We start from the raw sequence: 19930 nt of genomic DNA, 5'->3' as shown, positions 1-19930 counted from the left end.
TGTGGGCCTGCAGCAGCAAACCCATTATTCCCTCTTCCCCAAGCACAGCTTTTTCTCCCACTCAAAGTTACCAGCATCCCCCACAAAGAAAGAAAGGGAAAAAAAAAAAATCAAAACACATTACAGCCTCTTCAGCACTTGTTGCAACACCAGAACTGCCAAGGATTCAGTTACAAGGTCCTCCTCAAAGTTTTGGGGTGGTTTCTTCAGTTCCTACCATTCCTAGGTGCTTCCAGGCTCCATATCTCTCCCCAGGTCACCACAAACAGCTTTCAGACAAATTCACTCCCAACAGCCTCTTTTCTCTGCCTTGATATCACTTCTCAGTTACTGATGCTCCAGGTGTTTTCCATTTCCTAATGCTGAGCATCACCTCCCCACCGTGCTCCACTGCCATCATCTGCATCCTCCACTGCAGCAGCCAGGGGACCCATGGAGAGAGTTCCCTAAACTTTCCTGTTTGTTACTCTCTTTAGGCTTTTCAGTAAATCTGCTCCTTTCTACTCAAACTGCAGTGATATTGACTGCATTGCAGGCACACATACTTTACTCAGGTTCCTTAATTAGCTTCACCCTATTTTAGTTTGTGTAAACCACGTTCTCTTTTTGTTACATAAATTATTTCTTCTCTCTCCACCACTTGTGGTGCTCCAGTCAGTTTGCTTCCAAACCAGAGGGCTAAATTTAATCCCCCACTCCCCATTCAGCTTTCTCCATTTACAGTATTTTTTTGGTCATGCTTTTTTTTCCCCTTTCTTTTCTTTTCTGGCTTTTTTTTTTTTTCCTTCTTTCCAAGAGGCTGGGCTTCCTTTTCTGTCCATAAGCCCTCCTATTTCCCCCTGCCCCCTGGATGCCTGCCTACCTTTACTCTAAAATCCAGAGGAGGATCCAATACACTTAGTTTGCCAGCTCTTCAAGAGGTATCTAAGGAGGCTGACAGGAGTTTGATGGTCTCTCTTGCAGCCAGTGGCAGCTAATGTGGTCTGAAACCCTCTCTCTCTTTTTTGCCATTCACACACAGTACTTACTCTTCAAGCCTGCTGCTGCTGCCACTGCCTGAAAGGACCTGAAAAACCACACAGGGAATTTTGATTTCTTCTGGGGACCCAGGGAAGAAAAAAAATATCCAGGAAAAACTCATCTGGAGATTGTGAAGAAGACATACAGCAATAGCAAGAAGTGGCAAGTTCTTTCCTTCTTGAACGCCGAAAAACACCTCATCTCTCTGCCAGGTGTATGGGACTTAGATTCTGGAAGCACTGCACTGAACTGTTAAAGGTAACATTGCGCTTTCCTTACTTCTCTCTTTGGTGTCTTTTCCTTAACTTTCCTATTTCTTTCCTCAGTGCTCTATGAGGTGCAGACTCTCAATCAGTGGGTTGGTTGCTTCCCTGGTGAGCAGCCAGAGAGAAATGTGAGAGAAGTTGTAAACTGATGGAGCCTGAGCTTGTCCCCAGAGTTTTCCTTCTGCAAGAGGGGAGCCTGTACCTGGTGTGTCTCTCGACATGATGCTCCTCACCAACAACCCACCTGTTACAGGTAGCAAAGCTACAGCCGGAGGCAACAACCATGTGTCGAGTTTGTTAGTTGTCTTGGAGAAGGGAGGGAAAGCAAACCACCGGTTTAGGAGGTCATATAGCCAAAACCACAAGGTGGGAGAGCAGAGAGGGGGTTATCCCCATCCTCGCTCCCCAAAAGACCTTCTGACCCATCAGTGTTTCTTTGTGATGGGTTTCAGCTGCTGCTGGAGCCCCGGTGATGTGTCTGATCCTGCATCTGAGCACTGGGGAAGGAGGTTGCCGTCATGCTGATTTGTTGCAAGTGTCCTAAATCCCTGCGGGACTTTTTGTGATTATTGCTCTCATTGGTGTCTTTGCTTTGCTACAGGGAAGGCAAAGGGTGATCTCTGAGCTAGAGGGTTGTCAAGCTCTGTAGGGGCTGGCAAGTTCAGCTAGAGAATGGAAAGAGCCTGGATGCCGGCGGGTCTGACAGCGCTCCCCGTGCGGGAGGATGGCAGGGACCAGCGGTTGGCAGCGTCTGCTGGGTTGTTGCCAGTTTGCTGCTTCGGGCGTTACTCACTACCTGCCCTCTTTCCGAATGCACTTGTAGATGAAGCATATTTTTAGCAGTAGTTTGCAAGGAGCTGAGCAATTCAGCAGAAGTGGACAGAGCAAAAAAAAAAAAGGCTTTTTGTTTTTTTTTTTTTTTCAGAATTTCTATCAGAAATTTCTTTTTTTCTTTGATTTACTGCTTTTGAAGAGTTTTTGTTTGAACCTTGTGCTACATAACTTTCTGCATGTGGCAGAAAGCAAGTATTTTAACCTTTCCCTTTCGAGTTGTTTAGCCAAAAAACTTCAGTTTGAAAAGCTTTCCTAGCTCTCTAAAATAACTTTGCCAGATGTGGAAAGGGGGGAACATCCCACAACGAAATAGTTGGGAGAGAGGAATTTTTTAGCATTCCTCACTACTTTGGTTTTCTTCTATAGGCTCCCAATAAGGAATGTTGGCTGGACAGAGGGGCTGGTGGTTTGGAGACTGTTTGTCGGGTTTTCAGACCCTGCAAAGGAGGGCAATCCCACATGCTTTTTGAAGCTGACCTGTTTGTTTCTTTGCTTTGGTTGTTTGATGTTATATTTTCCTGCTGGCTTCAGAGACTGTGTCTGCCTGATAGGTCAAAGGGGAGATGTTACCCTTTTCTGAGATGTTTCGAGTTGCTGTCAGGGCGCAGAAAGCAGAGGCATCACCTCCCACCACCGCTGGTTGGGCAGAGGGTGAGGGTCGGAGATGTACTCGTGCTTGCTGAGTGCTCTGAACAGTCTTTGGGGGGGAAAACTCCATCTGTTCCACTTGAATTGCTGTTTAATGTTTCCTATAATCACCTCCATGTACAGTAGCAGGGTTTGACAGAAGCACGAGGGCTGGAGGATGGATGGGTGAGCGAAGAGAGCAGAAGATTAGGAAGGAGGGAGTGAAAGAGAGGAGGGAAAACCTTACTAAGGAAAAGATGATATTAAATAAAGTTCAGCAGACTTAGCACTGTCAGAGCAAACAGCAGCTCATCACCATAAAATACTACCTAATTAGTGAGACACATTAAGGGTTTTAGAGAAGAGGATGAATGGTATCACTTAAAAGACAGAAACGAATGAATGAACGTGTAAATGAAAAGAGAGACAAGACTGTTTTTCAGTGCTCTGGTATCACCCAGGGACGTGTGTGACAGTCAGAAACCTTGGGGACCCCAAAATCCACTCCGTTATTGGCTTTTTCTCTCCTCATCTCTCTCTGGGGCAGATCCTCTGCAAACGTAAATTGCACAGATCCAGTGACTTCATTGCCTTCCCATGCTGACTTACGCCCAGCGGGGATGTGGGCTGGTGGAGGGCCAGCTGGTTCCATCTTATAAATCAGCAGGACCTTTCTTAGCTGCCTGAGACATCTTTTCCACCACCACCCTCCTCCGTCTCCTCGTTTCCCTCTTTTCCTCCCCAGTGGTGGGGCAGCTGCTCTACCACAAGACAGCCTTCCCCAAGCTGCTCTCTTCTTCCTCCTCCTCCTTCTCCTCCTTTTCTCGCCCCCCCCAAAACCCGCCACAACCTCCATGTGTGAAACAAGCCAGGCTGTGTGTGCCGCTCTCAGGCAGCTTCCCAGAAGCAGCAACAAAAGCCGTGTTCATAGCGGGTCTGGACCACATACGGAGCCAGCGCACGACGGCTGCTGAGCAGCCCAGGGCAGCCGGGGCTGTTTAAAGAGTGAAAGAGAGAGAGACGGCAAAGAGAGGGAGCTGTTATATATTAAAAAAAAAAAAAAAAAAAAAAAGGAAAAAAAAATACTTGAGCTCAGTACAACAACGGAAACCTTACAGTTTACTTTTAAAAACTCAGTGCTTCCTTGTGAGAGGGCAGAACAGCTTAGCTTGTGTGCGCCGAGCGGGGCTGCGGGCTCTGCCTGTGTGCACAAGGGTGGGTGTGTGAGCGCTGCCTCTCCTCTCCTCTCAATGGACTCACAGTATAAATCTAAAGAAGCTTTTTGTTGGCCTGATGAATAGGCAGGGGGTTTTGTCGTGCTACCCGCTCAGCCTTTTTTGAGACGCTTCACACTGAGATTTTTTTTTTTCTCTTCTCTGGGTGCTTTTCATTGGGCTTTTCCTTTTTAATAAAAATTTCCATTTCTCTCTTGCTTGATATTTGCCCTCCTCAGCGATTGCTCCATACAGATCGGAGAGCAGAGGGGTAGGGGGAATGATGAGAAATTCCAGAATCATTTGACTTGGGTTGAATGAGCCTACATGTGCTTCAGCTGTTGAAATGCCTGGAGGTGTTAAGTAGCAGCCCTATGGACCACCTCACTTCAATTTCCTTCCCCTGCTTTACAAGCCCAACCACGGTGCAATTGGCTTTAGTGATCTAATGCTCCTGATGGCTTCAGCCCACTGACTGAGGTGGCCCCATGACTGAGTGAGGGTGAGGGAGATGATGTGACTAGGACGTGTTGGCCACGTCCCGAAGCCCAGAGCAACCAGGTCTCCATCCCCGCAGTGTAAGCCACATGGAAGCAGCCTGGGAGCAAGCTTTGCCTGTGGGTTTCCATGGCTCTGCCTTTTCCTGGGCCTGGCTGAGGAGGAGACCTTGCTGGGCTTGGGAGCTGGAGGGGAGGATGGAGCAGAGGCACAGAAATGGCTCTGCTGAGAGAAGGGAGCAAGAGATGAAAGCAAGAGAATGGGATATCCTGACAAGCATAACCATCTGGGCTTTCACCTTTTGTAGTTACTCCTTATGTCATGCAAGGCATGGCAATTCATGATTTTTCTTTAAACCCCAGTTCAAGCCAGAGGACAACTGTGTCAGTTGATGTAGGGGGAACCTTGGGAAAGACCCAAAATTAAATCAGGTGAGAACTTCTACATCACTGCTCAGTTCCTCCCAGGTTGTCATCATGTCCTGAGACTATGGAGGTTTATGATGGAAAGAAGGAGCAGTGATTGCTGCGAAGAACTTGCATGATGGGGTGTCCTGGGAAAGGCAGTTTGGTGCTGTTTGACCTGGCAGCTGCACTCACTATTACAGTTAGTGATTCACAATGTGAACCTTGAACATGGGGATAGTCCCGGTTGCCACTGTGTTACCAGGGGCCTATGTGGGAGCTAGGGATCTTCTAAAGGACCTTGATGCTACAGAGGGGCATGTCCTGAAGGAAAGTCATTGACTTCAACAGAGACCACATTGGGCAACATGAGATAAAAGGGTGTCTGTAAGAGCAGTCACGTTGTATTGTAGGGACAAAGTGATCAGGACGGGAAATTTCTTCTGGCAGGGTAGTGCTCACAGCTTAGGCCTGAGAGGAGTAAAACTGTATGTTAAGCCATGCCCAATAAACCTAGCTTATACTAGTTGGAGAATATGGAATGTAAATACTCATGCTTCAAGGCATAAGGTAACCACTAAATGCCTGGTGTAAAAAAGAAACTTCCTCCTCAGAAATTTATTCCCTATTTTTCAATGATGGGAACTTTGTTCTGAAGCTGTTGTCTTGCCCAAGACAGGATACTGGCCTGGACACACCGTTGGTTTTATCTGGTTTGGCAATTTCCATGTGCCTTTGGCTTCTTGAATGCCCTGGGTTAGCACTGGGCAGAGGACTTGGACACTTTATCAGCACTAGTGTAGAAAAACACTGAAGGACAGAAGGAGTTGTCTGTGATGGCTACAGAAGATACAGGTTTGACTTAATAGGTGAGAAATTTAAATAGGAATAATTTGTCAGGAAAAAAAGATCTGTAGGGGAAACTCTCAAGAAACAACCAAGGAACACCTCCTGATGGAGGTCAGATCACAGGCTGGAGGGAAAAGGTGTGTAAAGAAAACAGAGAGGCCAGCAGCTGATAAACAGGTGAAAATTATGATGCTGATCACTTCCAGCTGGAGCTCCCATCCGTCATTCACACCTCCACCAGGAGAGCAGCCGCTGTGCTGGTGACTGAGTAACCTGTAATCCACAGCAAAACCTGCTGCTCCTGCTGGGATCCTGCACAGGATCAGGGATAAATACCCCACCACAACCCTGGAAATCCCCGGGCACCACAGGCTCTGCACAGGGCAGGGGCAGATTCAGTAGTTTTGCTGCCACAATTCTGTTGACTTCAGAAGATTACTCTAGCTTAGCAGTTCTGTGGTAAAGCAGCCATAGATCTAAGTGTAATTAACATTACATCATCTGTACCAGAGTTTCAAGGTTGAAAAAATCACGTAGTTCACATATTGGAAATTACAGGATGGCTTTCATATAAATGATTAACTGTCACTATTACTTACCCCAGAAAAACAGTTTCTATGGTGTTTGGTGTATAAATAATACCCTGTACCTCTATAGTGCTCGGCTTCAAAGTAATACTTCAGTGCTGTACCATAAAGAGTACCCTCCCATTCTGTAATAACCAGTCTGCAAATGATGTCTTTTCCTCTGTTGTAAATTATACCATGCAGTTACTGCCACTGCTGCTGTTGCATTCAGTCTGGTTAGTAAATAATACTCTTTCCCTACCGTTGTATCTGGGGTTTAAATAATACCCTGTCCTCATACAGCAGTTGGCATGTGAGTGTCACCCTAATCCTGCTCGGCGCTTTGGAGTGCACGGAACAGGCTGCTGCTGCAGAACAAATTGCAGTGTTCTTCTCTATAGTATTTGCCCTCTAAATATTACCCTGCTGTTTTATATAGCATTTATTGTATAAATAATACCCTGCTGCCTCTTAGTAATTGGTATGTAAGTGATACCATCAGACTGCAGGGTACTTAGTCTGCTAATGCTGCCTGTTACCCTGGCAATAGATGACACAGTAGGGCTGTGCAGGGGAGGATGCTGGGCTCCCACCTCAGCCCCTCGTCACTGTTATTTGGGCCTTCTCTCCAAAACCAGGGTGTTCAGCAGCAGCAGAACTGGAGCTATCCTGCAGCCATCACTGCGTGTCAGCAGAGAAAGGGGGTCAGCTAGCCCATGCAATCTTGACTCTTCCTGATGTCCTTCAAGATCACGAGATGCTTTGCCAGACACAGGTCAAAATCCTTGTCCCTTTACAACTCCCAGATCCCTGCAGTTTTCCTGCTGACAGCACAGATCACCTTCCAGTCTCAATGTACAGTTTTCTGCCTGTTATAGGACAGCATGAAATGATTCAGTGGCACCAACAATGTTGAGTTGTATTCAGCAGAGGACAGAAGGGTCTTCATTGCTCTTATTGTTCAGCTATGAATCTGTCCAGTGTTTTGAAATACTCCGGACCAACCTTAAAGTGTCTCTCAGACTACAGCACTCTGTAGCGTTGTACCTATTTAATCTGTGTAATTATTCTCATATGAGTACGATGATAAACACGTGTACCTTTCTTTACACCTTTCTGAAGTATGTGGATACTGTTTTGGACCATTCTCTCACTTCTTCTCTGGTTTCGTCTAGTTTCATGCAATTGCCACTGGTCTTCTGCTTTGAATAAGTGCATCAGACAAACATAAACCCAGGTGCTTCGTGAATATTATGCTCAGCCCTTTCTTTCCTAGGTGCTAAGGCCTTCTGCTCCCCCTGTATCCTCCATGGCAGCTCAGTTGTTCGTATGTTGTTGGAGTGAGGGTATTTTGGCAGCTTCAGAATCAGTCTAGTGTCAAAGAAAATTTGGTTTGCTTGGGCTTAAAATGCAAACATTTCTTTAATACTGCAGTATAAGAATTGTGCCTCCATTATATGTATTGGTGAAAGTGAACACAATTAAATACGTTGATTGGCACCTTCTCGTCAATCCTGGAACAGTTTATTTCCAATTTATTTTATCCTTAACTGGATTGCTCTTTGTTCTGCAACTGCAAATGCAGCTGAGTGTTTTTGTGTAGATCTGTGGTGCCTCATCCATCAGAGATGTCTCTCTCATCTGTGCTATTGTGTAATTAAACAATAATATTTCAAAACTGATTGGGTATCATCAGGGTCATTAGACAGTCAGATAGCTGATTCGATTTATATCCCTTATAAAATTATGTCCTTCTCCAGAAGATGCTTTAGGGACTGATGGCCATGTTTTGCAGAAGCAGCAGAATGCCTGAAGACACAGAGAAGCACTTCTGCAAATTCCATTACATGCCTTGTTCAGCCATTTGCATCTTTAAATTCTGAAACACCATGGACAATTTGGCAGGCTATTAGAGTTTTACTAAACAATTTTGACACTCACAGAAACCTCACAGTGTCCATGTGAAAGCACACCGTACCTATTGCTCTTGTGCCAAAACTTGTAATCAAGATCTTTCAGAGCTCAGTTTAGAAACCATCTGCTAATTTTGTTAAGGACCAGCAGCCCTTGCTTCTCTTGCTCTCCAAAACACTTGCTTATACTTCTTGTTCTCCTGTATGACACCTGTATAGTAGGAAGGAGATCGCATTGAGTCTTTCAGAGAGCAATCACAGAGCAGACAGCCCAAGGGGATAGGAGGTCCAGCATGACTTTTGAACATCCTTGGTGTTGCACAGGGGTCTTAAGAGCCTGTGGCCATGGACCAGTCTTTGAGGACCAGAACGAATATCAGCTGTAGCCCCTCAGCTCTCTGGTATACTTCCATTAAAAATAATGAACTTAGGAGTATGACACAGTCAACTATGTTCACAGGAATGCTCTCTAAATGTTAGACAATATTTTTTTTTGAACATTTAGCTGTCAACTAGTTTTACTAAACATCTCTCCCCTTGTGTGGTTTATTTAAATGGATTGGATCAATGTGTGCTGATGGCTTTTCAGTTTTAGCTATGGAATTACCATGATCTGCAGACTGCTCTGCAACAAATATTATATATTATTAGATCCAGTTTTTATATTGTGTGTAAAAGCCAAACAGGAATTTTCTTGCTATATTGTCTTATGGAATTAATTCTTCTGTCTGAAAGCAGAGTGCACGGTACAAACTTGTGGGGATTTGGACTTCCTTTACAGAGCTCTCCCTGCTGTTCATTTGAGATTTGCAAGCAGTTACTTGTCTAGACTAGATTTTAATACCAGAACTCATGTTTAATGTTCATAACCTCAGAAGTAAATTGCATCTTTTCTACTGATTCCAGTGGTATCTGGATCTGGCCACCAGATAATTTACCTGCCCATCTTATTGGAAGAACTACAAGACACTTTGGTTAAAATAGGTCATAATTATTAGTTGCCTTTGACTGGTCTCTTATGCCAACAGTATAAAACAAATTTTACTTTTATACAGTTTCTCTTTGTGAGTTTCTCTTGTGTTTGAGTTGAAATACCAGTATAGCATGCTCAGTACCCATTTTAAAGCCCACGTCTTCTCTGTCAATGCTGGAGAGTATTTGCTGTTTTGTAACTGCCTAGCGAAGTGGTTTTTTGCCTACAAGAGGATTTGTGTTGGTGCCTTTCTGTTCCCCAAAATGGGTGCTCTGTTGGTTTCAAGCTGTTCCACGTACCTCTGGAAAAACATGGAGGGCTTCTACAAAGTCTGGGCAACATTTTGGCTCTCTCCCTCAACCACATCTCATGCACAGGAATTTATTTGCCTCTCAGAAAACTCTGTATACCTATCTAATTGCTGTTTTGGTTTCCTACATACCTTGCTTTCTCTTTTGAAGGTATGACAAATGGACTTTGCTTATCAAACTGTAGATTTATCAGCTGTGGCTCTCCAAACGTCTGTAGTTTATGTTAAGGTTAAATTTCTTTCCCTTCACAGTCTACACCTCACAGAATGATTTTATATTTCATGTAGGAAACTTGCCTTTATTTAGGGTCCCCATGATCTCCCCAAATTCACATTTGTGCTCTCTAGGCTTGGTCAGCAGCATGCTTTTGAGACTGTTGTTGGCAAGGACTGTTGTCTGTCTGTACTGGGGTAATTCAGTGGAGCCCTGAGATTTGAGCTGTAATGAAAAGGTTATTGATATGCATCCATTGACCCTAGAATGAAACTAATTTTGGAGAGGCTAATTGTTTCCATCTTGCTCTCTCTTTCAATGTCACATCAGCACAGTTGCTTCCTAAGTAATATCGTACCTAACCCCGTTTATAAATTCATGCATACGTAGATAGAAAGCTATATATATACATAACATATGTAACAGGTCAAAGAGTTAGACTGTTTTTAAAGTGCAATGTTTCTATTCTTCAGGCTAGTTTCACCATGTGTTTGAAGGGACCAGAACTTTCGGTGTGGGCAAAGTTTTGTGAAGACACTGGGACGTCCTTTAGAAAAAAGCAAAAGGCTGTGATTCAGTTTTGGGTTGAACAATCGTTCTCATGTGATTAAAAATTATTGGTTTACATTTGTTGCTAGTTTTGCAAAGTATTTATTTGAATAGTTTTCTTGGCAAAGTTGTGGACTGACCCAAAATGGAAATCTTAGCCAGGGAACTGAAACTCTTCTACCAATTATTCCCTCTGTCATGCTGAGGAGTCCTGTTGTCTTTTCTACTGGGTAAATGAATACAGCACCCAGAGACAGACATCCATGTTCATGGAGGGGCCAGTGGCTATAAGAGGACAATTTCTTAGACATCTTTTCTATCACATTGCTCTTCTCTTTCCAACTCACCACCAGTCTCATAAAGTAGCGCTAAAAGCTGTTGAGTTCTCTGATGGATGGTCTTCTCTGTGGCAAACCCAAAACAAGCTTGTTTGGCTGTGAACTATTTTGTCGTTATCTTATTTCTTTTCTTGTTTTGTCTTCCGCTGTACTATTTGTCTTGGTTCAAAAACATCACTATAGTAGGAAAAAACAAGAGGAAGATTTATTTTGTGCCTGGAGCCCCTGTTGGTTTCTTCCCAAGAAGAAAAGAACAGGCTGAACCAAAGGCAGGAATTACTGTTTGGATAAAGTGACTTGACAAGTGAATAGGAGCAGTGGATGAGTGTCCGTGCCCAAAGGGACTGCCCCAAGCAAGGAGAGCTGAGCATCCCTCAGTGTTCCCAACATGGTGAAAACCCCATGGAACTGGGGCAGGACGGGGCACACGACTGCACTTTGAGGTACCTCCATCTCCCAAAAGGAATGGAGCAATATTAAAATAAACAGGGACCTTATTGATTGAGCCAGTTGAGTTAAATACACAGTGTATGTCTTGGCTAAGAGGGAAGAGGGCATTGCATGCCAGAACAGTCTCCTGGTACATGAACAGTTTGAGCAAACAGAAAAGGAATGAATTGTACAGGGATGCAGGGCTACCAGGTGCCATGAGAGGGCATCGGCTGGGGGAGAGACTGAGAATGAATATAAAGGAAAAACCTGAAAGAGGTAGCCTGGTGAGATTTACAGGAAAGCCCCTAGTTTGTACAGCCAGACAGTAGCCACGAACACTGCCCTTGCTCAGCACCCAGCTGCTGTGACTCAGTCCATGCAAGGGAGGTGAGGGGCAGCGGGTTGTTATAGCCCATACAATCTTCCACCACTGCTAAAACTGCCAAGAGGGGGACAAAATGGGCTGGGAGAGCTGGTCTAGGAAGAAATGAGAGGAGGCAGCAATCCATTTTCCTGCAGTCATGCATGAGTTTGTTCAGGGGGTGCAATGCCCAGCCATTGATTGAGCTTTCCTAGAACCAGAGATGAGAGTGAAAAGCCGTTTCTCTTCCTTAATCCTTCCTGTACCATTCAGTCTCCAAGCTGGCGTGGCTGTTTTATGCTCGGTCTCGTTGTCAGGGGTTTGCTGGCAGTGGAAACTGAGAAGTGTGAGAGTCTTCCTCCATACAGCCAAGGCAGCAAAACCCTCTTTATAGTCTGAGTGTGGTCTGTGGTGTCTGTGCTGTAAACTGGAAGGCAAAGCCAGCCCAGCACCTCCAGAACTGGGGTTGATCATATCAGTCCCAGACAGCAGAAAACTTTGCTGAAAACCTACTTCAATATCTTGGTAAAGACCCTTTTTCAGGCTCAGAGATGTGTGAGAGCCCTCGTCCGTGGCAGCAAAACCAGCACTTGCATTCTGTTTGTTAGTTCACTTTATTGCCAGAAAAAAAAGAATCTGAAGTTCTAGTGACTAAATGCTTGTCAATCAAAAAGGAAAAGCTCTTTCACTCCTAGGAGAGTCTCTCTGTTTGCCTGCACAAGCAGGGCACATGAATGTTTGATATGCATGTGCCTTTCTAAGGAGTAAAGAATAGTTTGAGCATGTAGAAACAGGATAAAATAGTAATACATTGCTTCTCCAATGAAAATGCCAGTGATTTGCTCAGTAGGAAAATTTGTTTCTATATCTTGTGGGGTTATGTTGTAAAAAATTTAAAAAGTGCCAAGAGATTGGTAGATTTCAAATCTTGCAGGTTATTTATGGCAAGTAGTAACACTCGCTTGGACCACTGGCACTACATCCTCAACAGCACATCTCCCAGCTTTCCAGACAGTAACCAGAAAGCCCCAGGCCCTCTTCCATGCCATCTGCCCTTTTGTCTTCCAGGTCATCCCAAAGGAAGGATCGAGTCAAGATTCCAGCTTCCCAGTAAAACTAAACTGTGCACGTCTTGAATTTATGAGACAGGAAATCTACTTGGGAGGAAAGCTGGGGCTGAAACAGCCTCGTTTAAGTAAATCTAAGCACAGTGTTTACACAATGTCTGGAATTAATGCAGAGAAAACTTTCAGGTGCCAACTTTGGAAAGGGAAAATGGGGAGCAAAAAGAGACAGATAGTGAGACTGTGATGAAGCTGGAAGCTCTTCCTCCAGGATGGATGGAAGGTTACTTTTACTGCTGTGAACCACCAGCAGAATGCTATACTCGGTAATGCAAAAGCCAGATAGAATGTGTTTGCTCACCTATTTCTTTTACATCCAAGTTGTGACAGTGTGAGGATGTTTAGTATTACCAGCAGTGTGTCTTCCCAGCATGTGTGGCCTCACCAAAGATCATGGTGCAGCATGATGCATGTAGCACATCAGTAGAAGGTACAATTAGCAAGTGGTTGTTGCAGCCTGTGTATCTTGAAGAGGTGCCTGTTCACATGAAGGGACACTAATGCAAGCTGAGGCTATGTACAATATTACACATGACTGTACCAATCAGAAACATGGTCACACTATGTGTCATTAGCTTGACCCAAATGTGCAGTTATTACAGAAGCCCTACAGCTGTTCACATAGTTTTGTGGTTCTCACTTCGAATCTCCTAAGTTTATTGACTTTCCAAGCCAGCATGATGTTTTCTCTCTACCTGGAGCATGGCAAGAAGAAAAATCTTTACGACTGTGAAGCTTACAGGGACCATTCATGTTGTTTCTTCCAGTCCTGCCAATGGCCTTGTTAGGTGAACTTTCACATCACATTTTTTAGGAGGATTTATGTTGTATCCAAGGCAATTTTGGGTAGCAGAGTGTTAACAGATATCAGATTTGGGCAGTATTTAGCAAAGTAAAAGAAGACCTAAGTCTCCATGCCTATGAATTCTGTATTAAAACATGATTTCAAACATGTTACAAATTTCTGGAAAAACAGCCTTCTGAAGGGCTGAGCTGGGTCAGAGCAGAAGCAAAACAAGGCAGGAGATGACCACAAAACTTCTCCCAGAGTAGAAGTGCTTCAGAGATTTTCTTCTCTGCAGTCCCTTTTGCATCTTGTTCTGTAGCCAGGGAGGGACGTTTTCTCGTTTTTAAGGCTGCTTCTTTGCACAAATAAGGTTTCAACCTACTCGTGAAACAAGTGAAAAGTCAAATTCTGCACAAGTGAAAATTCCCAGTGCAGCCTGAACATCATTCACACTCTCCAACAGGGTCATGGGCCATCCCTCAACTGGGACAAGCAGCTCCTGTCAGTCAGCTGAGCTTTACCCATCCCACAGCAGCTCTCTCGGCATCTGGAGAGGACCTACCTGCCTGTTGAGTTGATGCCTGCTTGCAGCAGGTATAACAGTTATGTGGTGATCTAGAGAGACTTTACCAGGTCAATGAAAGGAGGTTTTCCAGGTCCCTCATTTTTCTCTGAGCTGGCAATGGCAAAGTTGAGAGCCCCTCGGGGACAACTACAAAGATGCTGCTTGCCATTGTAGGAAGGAAACTCACGCTGCCAAAGCTCAATTAGAATTGAAGCTGGCCAGTACTGTGGAGGACAATAAAAAAGGCTTTTTAAAATCTATTAATGGTAAAAGGCAAACTAGAAATAATATTGTCCCATTGCTTGATGAGCATGATCACCTTATTAACAAGGACATAGGGAAAGCCAAGACGTTTAATGCTTTCTTTGCCTCGGTCTTCAACACCGATGATGGACTTGGGCTAGAAAACCATGTCTCTGAGAATGATAAATTCCCAATTAATCCAGAACATGTATGGGATTTGCTACTCCAGCTAGATCCCTTCAAGTCTATGGGGCCTGATGGGATTCATCCAAGGGTGCTTAAAGAACTGGCTGATGTCATAGCAAGACCTCTTTCCATTACTTTTCAATGCTCTTGGGAATCTGGAGAGGTCCCAGAAGACTGAAGCTGGCAAACATTGTCCCAGTCTGCAAGAAGGGCAACAGGGATGAACCTGGCAACTGCAGGCCTGTCAGCCTCACTTCTGTGCCTGGCAAAATCACGGAGAAGATTGTTCTGTAAGTTATTGAAAAACATCTGAATAACAATGCAGTCATTGTTCCCAGCCAGCACGGGTTCATGAGGGGAAAGTCTTGTTTAACGAACTTAATTTCATTATTCAACAAGCTTCTACATCATCCTCGCAAGGGGAGGAGGAAGGGTAGGTGCTGAACTCTTCTCTTTAGTGACTAACGACAGAACCCGAGGGAATGGCTGGAAGATGTGCCAGGGGAGGTTCAGGTTGGACAGTAGGAAAAGGTTCTTCACTCAGATGATGCTGGACACTGGAACAGGCCTGACAGTGTTCAAGAAGAGACGGGGCAGTGCCCTCAAACACAGTGTGACCTGTGGGATTGTCCTGTGCAGGGACAGGAGTTGGACTCAATGATCCTTGTGGGTCCCTTCCAACTCAGGACGTTATGATTCTCTTTCTCCTGCTCTGTACTGGGCTTAGGTAGCTCAGGTTCTCGGTGCACAGAAACAACAGCTTTCATATTTCTCTGTGGGTTTTGTGGTGAGCAAGTGCATCTGAATGGAAAAAGTTGTCCCTTGAGGGGCTTGTTCTAGATTTCCTTGGATAGTGGCCCAAGCTGCCATCTTCACACCAGACATCCAGGGAGGATCTGGTTTCTCTTCTTTTGTGTTTTGGTGAGTTTCCTTCCTGTGTCTAGAGGAGCTTTGCTCAAGGCTGACAGCAGCTCCAGAAAACAAGTGTAGATTGTCTCTTTCTTTCCCTGGGATATAATTGTTTAACTGCCTCTTGCTACGAAAGAAGAAGGGTGGCAGGTGATTGCCATTCCCAGAGACAGCATTTCCAAGTTCCATTGCTTCTTTGTAGATTAGATTGTTCTTTTTAAACAAAGGGGTACATCCCAATTACATCTGACTGTTGTGCATAAAAAAAAAGGGTGTAAGGAGGCTTTATGAAGTACACAATCACCCTCCAACCTCTTGAAGTTAAATGTCTGACAGTGCTGCACACCCCCTTACTGACCAACAGAGAAATGGCTGAACCACTCTTTAAAGGTTCTCAGCTGAGACACCTATTTCATAACCAGATGCACAGCTCTTTAGAAGTTTCTTTTTCTCCCGTTGGAGTGGAGAGGATTTTGAGTGCAAGCTTCAGCTGGTCTCAAAGGCTCATTGTTCCCTTGCATTTAGAGGTTCTAGGGGATGTTTGAATGTGGCTCTTGCTTTCCTTATTGAGCAGACACTCACAGCCATGGCAGCTCAGGACTTGCTGTTGATCCCACACCTTGCATGAAAGGTTTGAGCTGTCATCTCCTTGCCATAATGGACATTCTGCAACTTCTATGTCCTTGAATGGTAGGAAAATTGCTGGTGTGTGCTGCCAGTGACAGCCAGTTCTGATTTTCCTGCAAAAGAGCTAGTTTCGGGGTAAGCAGTGGTATCGGTTTCTGCTGTTCTGGAGCCTGTGTGTTGCTTCTAATCTCTCAGGGTCTAAAAGTGGTGGTGGGGGGGGGCAGTGGAGAGAAATGCTGCTGGAAGGAGATCTAATGTATAATCAGATAAATGCTTATAAAGCTTTTTGTGTTCAGTAGGACATTTGTTCCAGACTGTACATCTGAGCTTAGATCACTAACTGAACCTAGCTCAGGTTTTGCTAAGATTTCCTGTGGCTTCTTGCTTATTGAAAGCATGTCCATACATCCTTGGGTATTTTGCCTTTTCCTGTAGCGTGTGTGCAATGTAATGAGATAAACAGACAAATTATAACAGACCGCAACTCTTTTATTGAAAGAAAGGTCTTAGAGGCACTGAAAATTGAATAACATAGAACCAAAATCACAGGTCCAGACAAGTTTAGTTCTTTGTGGAGAAGGATGGAGAGGAGCTCTGGACTACACATTATAGCTGATACGATCACCAGGGTGTATTTGCAGAGCTGTGCCTGTGCTCATGCCTGCAGTAGCAAGGGGTGCTTGAGGACAGGAGCCAGCTGAGGCTCAAGGTGAAACCTGACATTATTCCTAGTCTTCAACAAACATTCTTTGTTTTGTGCCTTATGCACTAAGAATGACTCAGTACCATCAATTTGCCATCTTCTGTAGCAGTCCAAGTAGCCAACGGTGCAAGACTGTCAGTGTGTGGAGGACTATATCCCTCAGTGACAAAATATCTGAGTAGTTACTGCTGTGTGTCTTTCTGATTGGGAAAAAAGGACTTTATTGTTCCAGGGATAGTTTCAGAAACGGAGCAGGCGGGAGCAGCATCCAAGCTGCTCTATACATAAAGACCTTACTCTCAAAATGGTTTGGAAGCCAGACAGAATGGAATATTTCTCCTATTTTCTTTACAGCTGAAAAAACATGAAAAATCACAGGAGCGCATTTATTGCCATATTTCAGTTCCAAAGTTTGCCTTATTTAAAAAAAAAGAAGAAGAAATAAAACTGGTTTTGCCCACTCCCCTCACTTTTCTTCCCCCCCTTCCTTCCCTCCCATTTCCTGGACCAGGCTGAGGTTTTTAACAGAAAAGCTCTCAGTCCTGCACAGAGGCTGGGAACATGAAGAGGGATAATAAAGCGTTTGTTCATAGAGATCGTAGAGGAACAGTCTGTAGTTTTACATGGTGGAGAAACCACCATTTGACACTGAAGCGTACAAGGATGTGGGACGTGCTGTTTAAGTATACGTGAGAACCATCCCAATGTCTTGCTGGGTGATGGTGTCTCCTCAGATCTCATCAAACCTTCAGTCCCCAGTGTTGGTGCCTGAAAATAATAGTGCAGAAATAAGGCTGGATGGAGGTTACCATGTGTCCTAATTAAACTAAGGTCTGTTCCCTGATGAGGAATAAACAGAAGATGGAAAAGCAGCTGAGGAAAGAGAATTCAAGGCTAAATGAGTAGTGGTGGTTTTGACTCTTGTTCAGGAGCCTCTTTATATCCACAATTTTAAAGGAAATATTGTCTTTGGAAATACCTTTATGCTCAGGAATATCTTCTAGGTAATAAGTGGCATTTTATTAGCTGCCAGAAACAATACGTAAGTATATTAAAGGTCTTCCAAAATTAGAGAAACAAGGAAGCTTAAAATGACGCATCCACCTTGATCCAAAAAAAAAAAAAAAAGGACAACAGCAGGATTAAGGGTGACAAAAATAAATGTAATTGCTACAAGGGTGATTAACATGGTGTGGAACAGGCAAATACCACAAGAGAAACTGCAGATGGAACTCAGTTAAAATAGACTAGAACAGAAAATGCTTTCCAGCAAGCAAACAAGTTAGACTGTGCTGCAAATGGGCCATCTGGCTATTTTCCACTGTACAGTCTTACTGTGTAGGCACTTTGTTGGACTTTCGCTGTAGTGACTTTTCCTTTTCTCGCTCTCTCCAGATTCTTCAGTCCTTTGAAAACCTGGGGACAGGGTTGGAAGAGCAAGGGATTAAACCTGTCTGCACATATGTACACACTTCCCTCCACACACACTTAGATTCTCAAATAAACACATTTATATGCAGCCAATTTAGGACAGTCTGCACACAACCTGATACAGAAGCATGGCCTTCAAGATAAAGTGGCAATAAACTTCAGTGAAGGAGACAGTTGTTCTCTGGTGTGAAGAGCTCCTGAGCCTACCAGCATTTCCCGGCTCTGTCTTTTTTGGAAAGGCAAGAGCTGAGTTGGAGAGGGCCTTGTTTCTGCCTTGGTCACTGGTTAGAGAAGGTAGGATGGTTGGGATTTTTGTGGCAGTTTGGTTAGATTCATCTTCCTCCAGACTGCTTGGTACTGTGCACATGGAGAGATACTCTGATGCAGAGGCACAGCCCTGACCTTGCGTAGCGTGTCCTACCTCCTCCTCTCTTCTCGCCACAAAAGCTGCCTGCTCCCGCTGTTCTCCCAGCAAGCACAAATGGAGTTTTGCAAGAAAATAATCTGGAAGGTGGTTTTGTAGCATGGACCTTGCAGAAAGAGCATTATCATTGCTGGTTTTGTGTAGGGCTCTGGGCTGTAAGAATTAGTCTGTTCCAGTGCTCCTTGTTCGAGATTTGACCATCCTCTCTCAGTTGTCACCCCAGGAGGAGCTCCACCGAAGTGTCAGCAGAACTCTTCAAGGTGACTTTTTCTGCTAGAAGATGAGGACTCTGCAACCAAATAGGGGTTTGTCAGGTATCTCCTATGTCAGGTACCTCCTATGTCAGGTACCTCCTCTGGGTTCAGTAGCTCATGAAATAGCTCAACTTTTTCTAGTAGCCAGGCTAACTTGATGATTTTCAAAACAGTAGTCAAATGAAGTTAATTCCAGAGGCCTGTGTTATTTTTGACATATATGGTGGAGGCATTGACTGTATTTCCAACATGTTGCTCAGGTCCACCTCTCTCCTTAACCATTCAGCTGCAGTTGGGGGCCAACCAGTAAGATGCTGAGCAGGTGACATTCTTGCCACTGCTTAGCCTGCTCCAGGCTTTACTCAGTCATACAGCTCAGGCACTTCCTTATCCCCCCTGAAAATCTTTCCTCTGCACCAGATCCCTTCTTGGTGAGTACACACTGCTCCAGGTTGGTTCTCCCATAAAATGTACCTTCATGTTCCTTGGGCCAAGCTCATCTAATCTGAACTCACACCTCTGTAGAGACAATATCCACCCTTGAGCTAATCACTCTCCTCTGCTCCAACAGTCAGGGGAGGGGGATTATCTGTTTTAAGGTATGGACTATATAATCTGGTTTAGATGTTGCTTTAGATCAAGAGGAACATCTTCCTCAGTCCCCTTGGCTAGACAGACCAGGTGTCCATCATCTGTGCTATCCATGTCTGCTCAGACATGCTCTGTCTTTACTTACTTCCAGAACTGCTCCTTCAAGCAGCTGTTTGCTCCTTACTATGTGCTTAGACATCCCACTAGAGACGACATGGAGTAGAATATTGCGGCATTGAATGACCGCTGCAACAATGGGACGTTAATCAAAGGCATTCCCAGCATAGTGAATCTCAACCAGAGCAGTGTGCAGACTCAGGTCTGGATCTCTTTGGTGCATTTAAGTGAAATGAAAAATGGAGATCAACATTGCAAACAGCACCCTGAGGAGTAGGTTGGGTTTCTTACTGGCAGGGAGTCAACACTTTCACAGAATACACCCAAAACATTATTATTGTGATTTGTTTAACCACTGCTCACAAGGAAAGTCCTCTGGGCTTCAGTGGGATAAGAGGAGGGTGGGTTTTTTCTCCATAGCTAAACCAAACTGCAAAGATACTGCTGGTCCCAGCTGTTTTCACATGAGGCTATTTTCCCTTGTGAAAGATCAGCATGAAGATTGAATAAGACCAGGAGTACATGAGCTTGTCTTAGCTTTTGGGACAAAGTGAATTTCCTCTACTTAGGGCATTTTGTTCCGTGATGTCAGACTGATGCA

The 19930-nt window shown here is 44.4% G+C and overlaps 1 protein-coding gene across 4 annotated transcripts in view; it reads left to right on the top strand.

Annotated features, from left to right (window-relative positions):
- The first annotated feature begins 644 nt into the window (after positions 1 to 644).
- The window catches only part of ACAN (aggrecan), a 50488-nt gene continuing 31202 nt past the window's right edge, over positions 645 to 19930 (top strand). For 2 of the 4 annotated variants that reach the window (XM_021289930.2, XM_021289929.2), the window contains exons 1-2: positions 645 to 920; positions 1022 to 1278. The gene's annotated coding sequence lies outside the window, so the exon portion shown is untranslated. Of the gene's footprint in view, positions 1279 to 19930 lie in introns of all 4 variants that reach the window. The other 2 variants (XM_065076559.1, XM_065076558.1) reach the window with 2 other exon arrangements.

Source organism: Columba livia, chromosome 11 (genome assembly GCF_036013475.1).
Source record: "Columba livia isolate bColLiv1 breed racing homer chromosome 11, bColLiv1.pat.W.v2, whole genome shotgun sequence".
NCBI lineage: Eukaryota > Metazoa > Chordata > Aves > Columbiformes > Columbidae > Columba > Columba livia.
Note: the sequence above shows the minus strand (reverse complement) of the source record. Positions and strands in the feature narration are given on the sequence as shown.